An 8,250-nucleotide genomic window follows, 5' to 3' on the forward strand; every position below is an offset into this window, starting at 1 on the left:
AATGGATGTATAGGTGTTAATGCATATAATGTTTAAAAATTATCTTCTTTACTCCCTCACACATGAAAGGAAAACTGAATTAATGATTTTGTAGACCAGATCTTTAAGTTTCGCCAAAATTATAGGTTTCATAGTTCTATTTGAAAGATTTCAGGCAGGGAAGTGGTCGTCATTACAAATTTATGATTTTTTTTAGTCCCGATTGAAACCTAATTAATTAAATGCATATATGAGACTCCTCGACAAGTTTGTGTATGGGTTATATGCTACTAATGTGATCGTTAAGGCCAATTGGCCTCTCGATTAATCAAATCATATGACTAAAGAAATAATATTTCAGCAATTCGTTCTACCATTAGAAGACGAAATGAGAAACAATGATATGGATAATATCATTATCAAACTTAAAGCCTACCGGGGTAATCAGATGCCAACTCATTGTTCTTAGTCCTCCATACATAAATGAGTGAAAATGGGCGGGCGGATCCTGGATATTCATGTTTTTAAGACCGGTTTTCTTCTTATGAATTTACTTTTAACGGCTCTTCGGACATGCTTCAGTGAAAGTCAGGGAGAGTCTAAGAATTGTTGTAAAAAGATGGCGTAAATTAAAACTGATCAACGCACAAGGTAACAGTAAAGTTTTCTCTGAATTTGAAATATCGAGTGACCAAAAAAATCAGCCTTGATTTACGTGTTAACTTTATTTTGGATTCGTTGTGGTTGTAAAAGACAACTTGATGGATCCATCTAGTTTTAAAATGTTATGAACAAAAAGAAACAATAGGGCAAAGGAGGTCCAGTCCCATCCCCTTCTGTTGAAGAGCAGTTTCGTAAAAACTATGTATTCATTTATAATGTGAATATTTTAGCTAATTGTCCCTCCTTCTTTCATTGAGTAGATTTGGAAATGATGCTGAAAGTCGATCTTTGTAGTGAAAGGTTATTCCTTTGACCAGGATAACGGGGTTAGGTTAAATTTGTCCCAATCCTACATGTAGGTTTTACTTTTGTGGAGATGTTTATGGGCTATCATAATATGAAGAAGGTACGTCCTCTGATTTTGGGTAGACATTTTGGGTCACCTGTTCTTTTCAAGAAGAAAATGAAAATTATTTTTTCACTTCAATATTTTTAAAGTTCTGTTACTTCAGATTCCTAATTTTCAGTGTAGACCAAACTTTCAGATATTTTGCGCACTGAGATATTTGCATTTTGTTCTTTTTGTTCCTGGAAACATATTTGAAGCTTTTTTTTTCATTTCTATCGACATATATTGGCATATTTAGTAAGTATTTCTTTAAAATTAATGTTTAATTGAAAATTAATATTTAAAAAACAACTCCAATTTTTGTTTAAAATAAGCTTATTTCATGCTTTGTCGAATTTTAATCATTAGTTTAAACTTTATTTCATTTTGAATTGTACATCAATATAAACAATAAATAATGCAAACAGGATTCGGAAACAAGTTGTTACAACTTATATTAATCCGTTTCCTTAAATTGACTTTCAACTATTAAAAACGATAGTTGCCCTTGCTGAATGGCAAGTATATTAGGAACAACAAATGAAAAAAAGATGGAATTGATGGAAAAATTTAACAAAAAAAATGAAAAGGGAAAAATATAATAGAAAATATACAGAGAGAGATATCATAACTTGAATTAACATTAAAAGTGACCGAGTAATAAACAGTCGTACGATGCAAAAATAACAAAATCGACAATACGGTAGCAAGTGGAATTAAGTTACAAATCGTTTAGTAGCAGAAATAAAATGATGTACATGTTTGAAAATGTTTGTATTATAGGAATAGTTTCTGTCTGGGTCTCCAAATAACAGAATGTTTAAAGTGACCGGTCTTAATGGGTCAATGAATTTTTTCCTTGCATCAGTGTATAGAGGACATTCTAATAAAAAGTGTAGTGTTGTTTCAATTTGTCCACAGGCACAATTAGGATTATCTATTATATGTTTTTTGGATAAATGCGAATTAAGTATACTACAATTGAGTCTAAGTCGTGTGTGTAAGATCTGTTCTGTGCGCTTACCAAATAGAAAGTGTCTTGGGGTTTTACAACAGTTTGAGTTAAGCACACGTTTCAAATTGGATACTGAAGGATTTTCTTGGACACTTATCGGAAGATCGTTCCAAAGCTTTGTAGTGGACGGTAGAAAAGATTGTGAATAGTGGTTTGTATTAGATTTTCGTTGAGTAATGCAGTGCGATCTTCTTGTGGGATAATGATGTGTTTCACTGATTCTTAAGGGGATTAGAGAAGATAGATAATCTGGAGCACTTCTATGGACCATGGTGTGGAATTTGATCAGTTTATGTTTTTGTCTACGATTGTGTAGAGTGTCCCATCCAACCTCTCGATACAGATCATTTAAACTTACGAGTTTTGTCGCACCTGAGACTATGCGAGCTGCCTCAATATTGATTTTTTCGAGTTTATCGGCTAAATCGTTTGAGATATTGTCCCAGACAACATCTGCGTATTCAATGACTGGTCTTACAAATGAAATGTAAAGTTTTTCTAAGGATTTTCTATCTAATAAAAATTTTAATCATTGACCATACCTTTAATTTCATTCTCTTAATGTTTAAAGATTTTTCTGGCACGTCTATTATACTTTGGGTAAAAGTTTGAGACTTTAAAATAATTTTATTGCATGTTGAATCTTTAATGTCTGAAAACAGCATTTTAAGTGCAAAAAGTTCAAAATATTAATTAGGCAAGAAAAAAGTGGGTTGGGTCGGCTAGTTTAAAGAGGTTCGCTCCTTAGGTTTTGGTAGCCATTTTCGGTCACCTCTAGTCTGAAAATTCTGCATCACATATGAATTCTAGTGGTATATCTATGTTTTACAATGTCATATAAACTTTATTGAATATAATTGTTTAAAAGAATTACATTTTTACAGAGTTTAGTGAGAGACTATATTTTGTGGCGGAAGGTTTTCAAGAAAGAAATGAACAATTTCATAACTCACTAGTTTCAGAGTACTGTTACTTTAGCTTCCTAATTTTCAGCCTAAACTTCTAAATATAGTTTCTGTATTACGATATATTCATGATGTTCTAAAAGACATACTTAAACAATATTTTGATATTTCTAGCGATATATTTTGGCATAATTAGATTATATTTCATAGAAGTTAGGAAAAAATTTACTCCAATCTTAGCCTAAAATAAGCTTATTTCATCTATATCCCAATTTTTTTTAGATGTGACCCTTACTTGTTTTACTTTTAAATGAGACATTAAATGTATGTTTATTTGTATGCAAAGTTTTGGAAAGATAACACTACTATAATTTTGTTTATTTGCGTTAAAATTTGATTACTCCAAAACCTTGTAACATCTGTTGTTGTGTTCATTATGTACCTGCCTTTGAAGCCACAAGTTAGCAAGAATTTTGAAACTTTGACTTAGATTTCACTTTCGCAAAAATTTCAGGAAAATCATAATTTCTGTTTAGGGCCCTATATTTAAAAAAGTGGAATGTGACACGGGTCACAAATAAAATAAATGTAGGTCCCTATCTTTATATCCAAGTGGTTTTTGTATGATTGCCATTACTATTATTTCTCAAAGTATGCTTTATAAACCACTAAGCGATTGATTGTAAACGATGAACAATATCTGTTCCAGTTCAGTTTATATGAATATAAATTGGGTAGCTACATGTATTGAATTTATTCATTATAATTTGTTTTCTGGTATTGATTTGTAGAAAAAAAACCAATCATATGACCTTTACAATGTCATTAAATTATACAAAATTCAAACGTTACGCAGGCGGATTGATATGTTTTAATGTAGTCTTGATGTGACGTAGGCAATTCGATAAAACTATTTTTTCAGCCAATCAGCACCATGTCTCCGAAAGAAGCAAATAGACGCCCCAATTTTTGTTTGAAATTTTTGTTGTGTAGCTGTGTGTGTGTGTTTGCAGACTTTAGAATAAAACTTTCAGCTGAGTTTGCTTTTCATCGTTTCGCATACTTTTGCGCGTTCTTGCATAGGCGTCGGAAGGGGGAGGCTTTTCTTTTTTGTTTCTTGTTTTTTAAATTTGATTGTCAAGATTTTTAATTAGTCTAGCCCCCCCCCCCCCTTTCAATTTGCTTCCGACGCCACTGTCTTGTAAAATATCGTGTTTTTAAATGGGGCATGGTCACGATTTTGGTCAAAAATTATGTTTTCGATTTTAATGTTTAAAATGCTTCAATAAGGCATTTTTAATAGGCAACCAGAGTGTCATTTGTTGAGTTATAAACGAGTACAGAGCTTACAATTCCTCGCTATTTAAACAAAGCTTTTGTTTACATTTTGAACGTTGAAGCGAAAATTCCAGTTTTAGACCTAAAATGAATGTGTTAATCGTTAGAAACTGTTTATTTATGCTTAAAATGAATAAGAATATTGACAAATCATCTTGAAATTTTTTTTACTGGTATATTGAACCTATGTTAACAAAAACAAGGCACGAGCCTTGTTTACATGACGAAGAATTGTGAGCCCTGTATCTTGCTTTAAACTCATCAACGGGCACCCAAATTTCATTTGATCATTAGAAATGCATTCATAAAGCGTTGTAAATAATAAAAACAGAAAAATAAAATGTGACCAAAATCGTGATTATGCCCCTTTATTTATAAGACATTTTGTGCCATTTATGAAATTGAACATAATAAAAAAAAATACCGGTTAACATATTTTTGATATAAACATTTTATTTCTTAAATAATATTTTCGTTGTTCGGTAGGTTAACGTCACCATTGTGCAATATAAACAATTTTCTTTGATAATACTCTACAGAAACAGCAACATGTGATGCATTCTGATATTTTAAGATGATCGAATTTTAGAAACCAGACGGTAGATATATTTCTTTAATATAGCGTAGAAAATGATATTCCTAATCAGATATTAAAGAATATGGGGGAATAAGATGGCACAAATGCCCATTCGGTTTAGTAGTGAAATACAATTTTGAATTGAATTTATTTTTTCCCAATTCAATCTATTCAAATATATTATAATACAAGTTTGCAAAAGCACAATTTCTAACTATATTCAGTTTTAATATATCTAATTAACAAAAGATAAGAAAATAAATATTGCTTGAAATTTTGGTAGTATCGAACCCATACCATAAAAACCGTAGGTATATAAGGTTAGCATATGGCATGTACTCTAACCACTGAGCCATTTCAGACACATCAAAGTAGGCTGTTTAAATATTACGTGTTACTTTGACCACGAATTTATGGAAGTATTATTTTTTCAAAATTTTCAATTGTTTGGATACAAAATGATATTTTTAATGTATAGTGTGTCATCTCTCCACGTTTTTGTTGATTGAAATCGGTTTGTTTTCCAATTAGTCCTTATTCAAACTATGAGAAAAATATGGAGCACAGACCCACTCTGTAAAAGAAAATGCCTTGAAGTTCTATAAAATGACAGTACTTGCAGGTTTTAATACGTATACGCCAGTTTGAGTCGACATATTCCGAGTATTGAACATATTTAAAGGATAAAAATCAACGATATTTTAAATATATATTGTTTTAAATGATTTTATAAAAAAAAGTATCAGATTTATTAATATTTTAATTTTTCCGTAGCTTGTCCGACCGGTCATTTTACACGCCTTATCCACCCATCTTCTGTATTGAAAATGTATTTGGTATTCTCATTTTTTTCAATTTGCTTAGACGTGTGAACTTTTTAATATTTCATTAATCTTCCTACAGTTAATGTACGTAAAAAATGACCAAACACGATTAACTATATGCATCTCATTTTTTTTGTATTCTATTTTGATATATCAGGTCCATAAACCTTACTTACTTGCAACAATTTGCAAAAATAATGATGTGATATGGTCTAAATAAATGTTTACACTCTGTTTTGTATATCCAGCTCTAATTCTTCACAAAATTGGTAACTATTTTAGGAAAAACAGGCATCTGGCAAATTTCATCACTTTAATAATTTTTTGCAATGAGTACACCTGAGAGGTGATAAAAAAAAACTGGCATGTAAACATACATGTTTTCTTATGTATATGTATTGCTAGAATTTATATCTATCCTACCCCCAAGGATCATGATTTGAACAAACTATGAGGATGCCTCCACACAAGTTCAAGCTGTTCTGGCTGAATGACTTTTAAAGAATATTTTTAAAGATTTTCTCTACATATTCTTGTGCAAATTTCGATCCCCCATTGTGGCCTTACCCTACCCACCAGGGACCACGATTTGAACAAACTTAAATCTACACTACCTTAGGATGCTTACAATGAATTTGATTGAGAAGATTTTTTTTAAAGATTTTATCTATATATTCCTATGTAAAAATTCATCTTCCCATTGTTGCCCCAATTAACTACCCCTGGGAACCCTGATTTGAACAAACAAGAATCTACATTACCTGAGGATGCTTCCACACAAGTTCAAGCTTTTCTTGCCGAATAGTTTTTGAAAAGAAGATTTTTAAAAGATTTTTAGCTCACCTGAGCTGAAAGCTCAAGTGAGCTATTCTGATCACATTTTGTCTGTCGTCCGTCTGTCCGTCCGTCTGTCCGTCTGTCCGTAAACTTTTCACATTTTCAACATCTTCTCAAGAACTACTGGGCCAATTTCAACCAAACTTGGCACAAATCATCCTTAGGCAAAGGGGATTCAAAGTTGTGAAAATTAAGGGCCACACCCGTTTTCAAGGGGAGATAATTAGAAATTAATGAAAAATTTCAAGCAATTTTCAAAAATCTTCTTCTCAAGAACCAGAAAGCCAGGAAAACTGAAACTTGTGTGGAAGCATCCTCAGGTAGTGTAGATTCAAAGTTGTGAAATTCATGACCCCCGGGGGTAGGGTGGGGCCACAATGGGGGGTCAAAGTTTTACATAGGAATATATAGAGTAAATCTTTAAAAATCTTCTTCTCAGAAACTATTCAGCCAGGAAAGCTGAAACTTGTGTGGAAGCATTCTCAGGTAGTGTAGATTCAAAGTTGTGAAAATCATGACCCTGGGGGTAGTGTGGGGCCACAATGGGGGGTCGAAGTTTTACATAGGAAAATATAGAGTAAATCTTTAAAAATCTTCTTCTCAGAAATTAATCAGCCAGGAAAGCTGAAACTTGTGTGGAAGCATCCTCAGGTAGTGTAGATTCAAAGTTGTGAAAATCATGATCCCTGGGGGTGGGGTGGGGCCACATTGGGGGGGGGGTGTTAAAGTTTTACATAGGAATATATAGAGTAAATCTTTAAAAATCTTCTTCTCAGAAACTAATCAGCAAGATGTTAAGACTTTGGCTCCAGGACAATTCTTTGGCCTCACAAGAAGGTTCAGAGTTTGATGCAGCTAAATATCCCATATATAAACAATTGTAAAGGATCTTTTTGAGAACTGCAATACTCAACATGTGATATGACTATAAATTTGAAGCAGGCAGTTTTTTTTTCATTAGAATCTTTTTGTATTACTGTATTGAGTTATTGCCCTTGATTTATTGATTCTTGATTATTTTAATTAATGCATCCACTGTTAACCAATTATTGTGATGCTTATTCTTATACAATCATAAATATTCAACGTTTATAATTTGTTCTGCATAAGTAGTTTTGGGTTAGGCCGGATTAGTTTGCTTATTTTTGATTTCCAATTTTTAGATACTATGAATTATTTTAGGCCGGCACATATTATATAGGGACAGTGTCTATTGCATTATGATGAGCGACTGTTTGGGGTTAAACTTGAACAGGTACGGATAGATTGAGTGTTATCCCTGCTTGCGTTAACGTTGGTCCCTGTTGAGTTGCGTAGGTGTGCGGTCATCCCTGCCTTTGTAACGTTGAGTCCTTATATGTGTGCAGAAGCGGTGATTTAAGTCTGCTCTTGAAAATGTTGGCAGCAATCAGGGCTATCCAAGTTCCAAGGGGGAAAAATGGATTTTATGTATACAGAATCTACATGTATTATTGTACATTGTCCAGATTGTTTGTATTATGACTCCATTAAGCTGACTTTATCATACCTATTGTTCCTCAGGTGAGCGATGTGGCCCATGGGCCTCTTGTTTCTATATATTCTTATGTAAAACTTGTGGCCTCACCCTACCCACCTGGTCCATGATTTGAACAAACTTGTATCTACACTTCCTGAGGATATTTCCACAAAAATTTGAGCTTTTCTGGCGTAATTGTTTTTGAGAAGAAGATTTATAAAAATAC

The sequence above is a fragment of the Crassostrea angulata genome, chromosome 6 (genome assembly GCF_025612915.1).
Source record: "Crassostrea angulata isolate pt1a10 chromosome 6, ASM2561291v2, whole genome shotgun sequence".
Taxonomy (NCBI): Eukaryota; Metazoa; Mollusca; class Bivalvia; order Ostreida; family Ostreidae; genus Magallana; species Magallana angulata.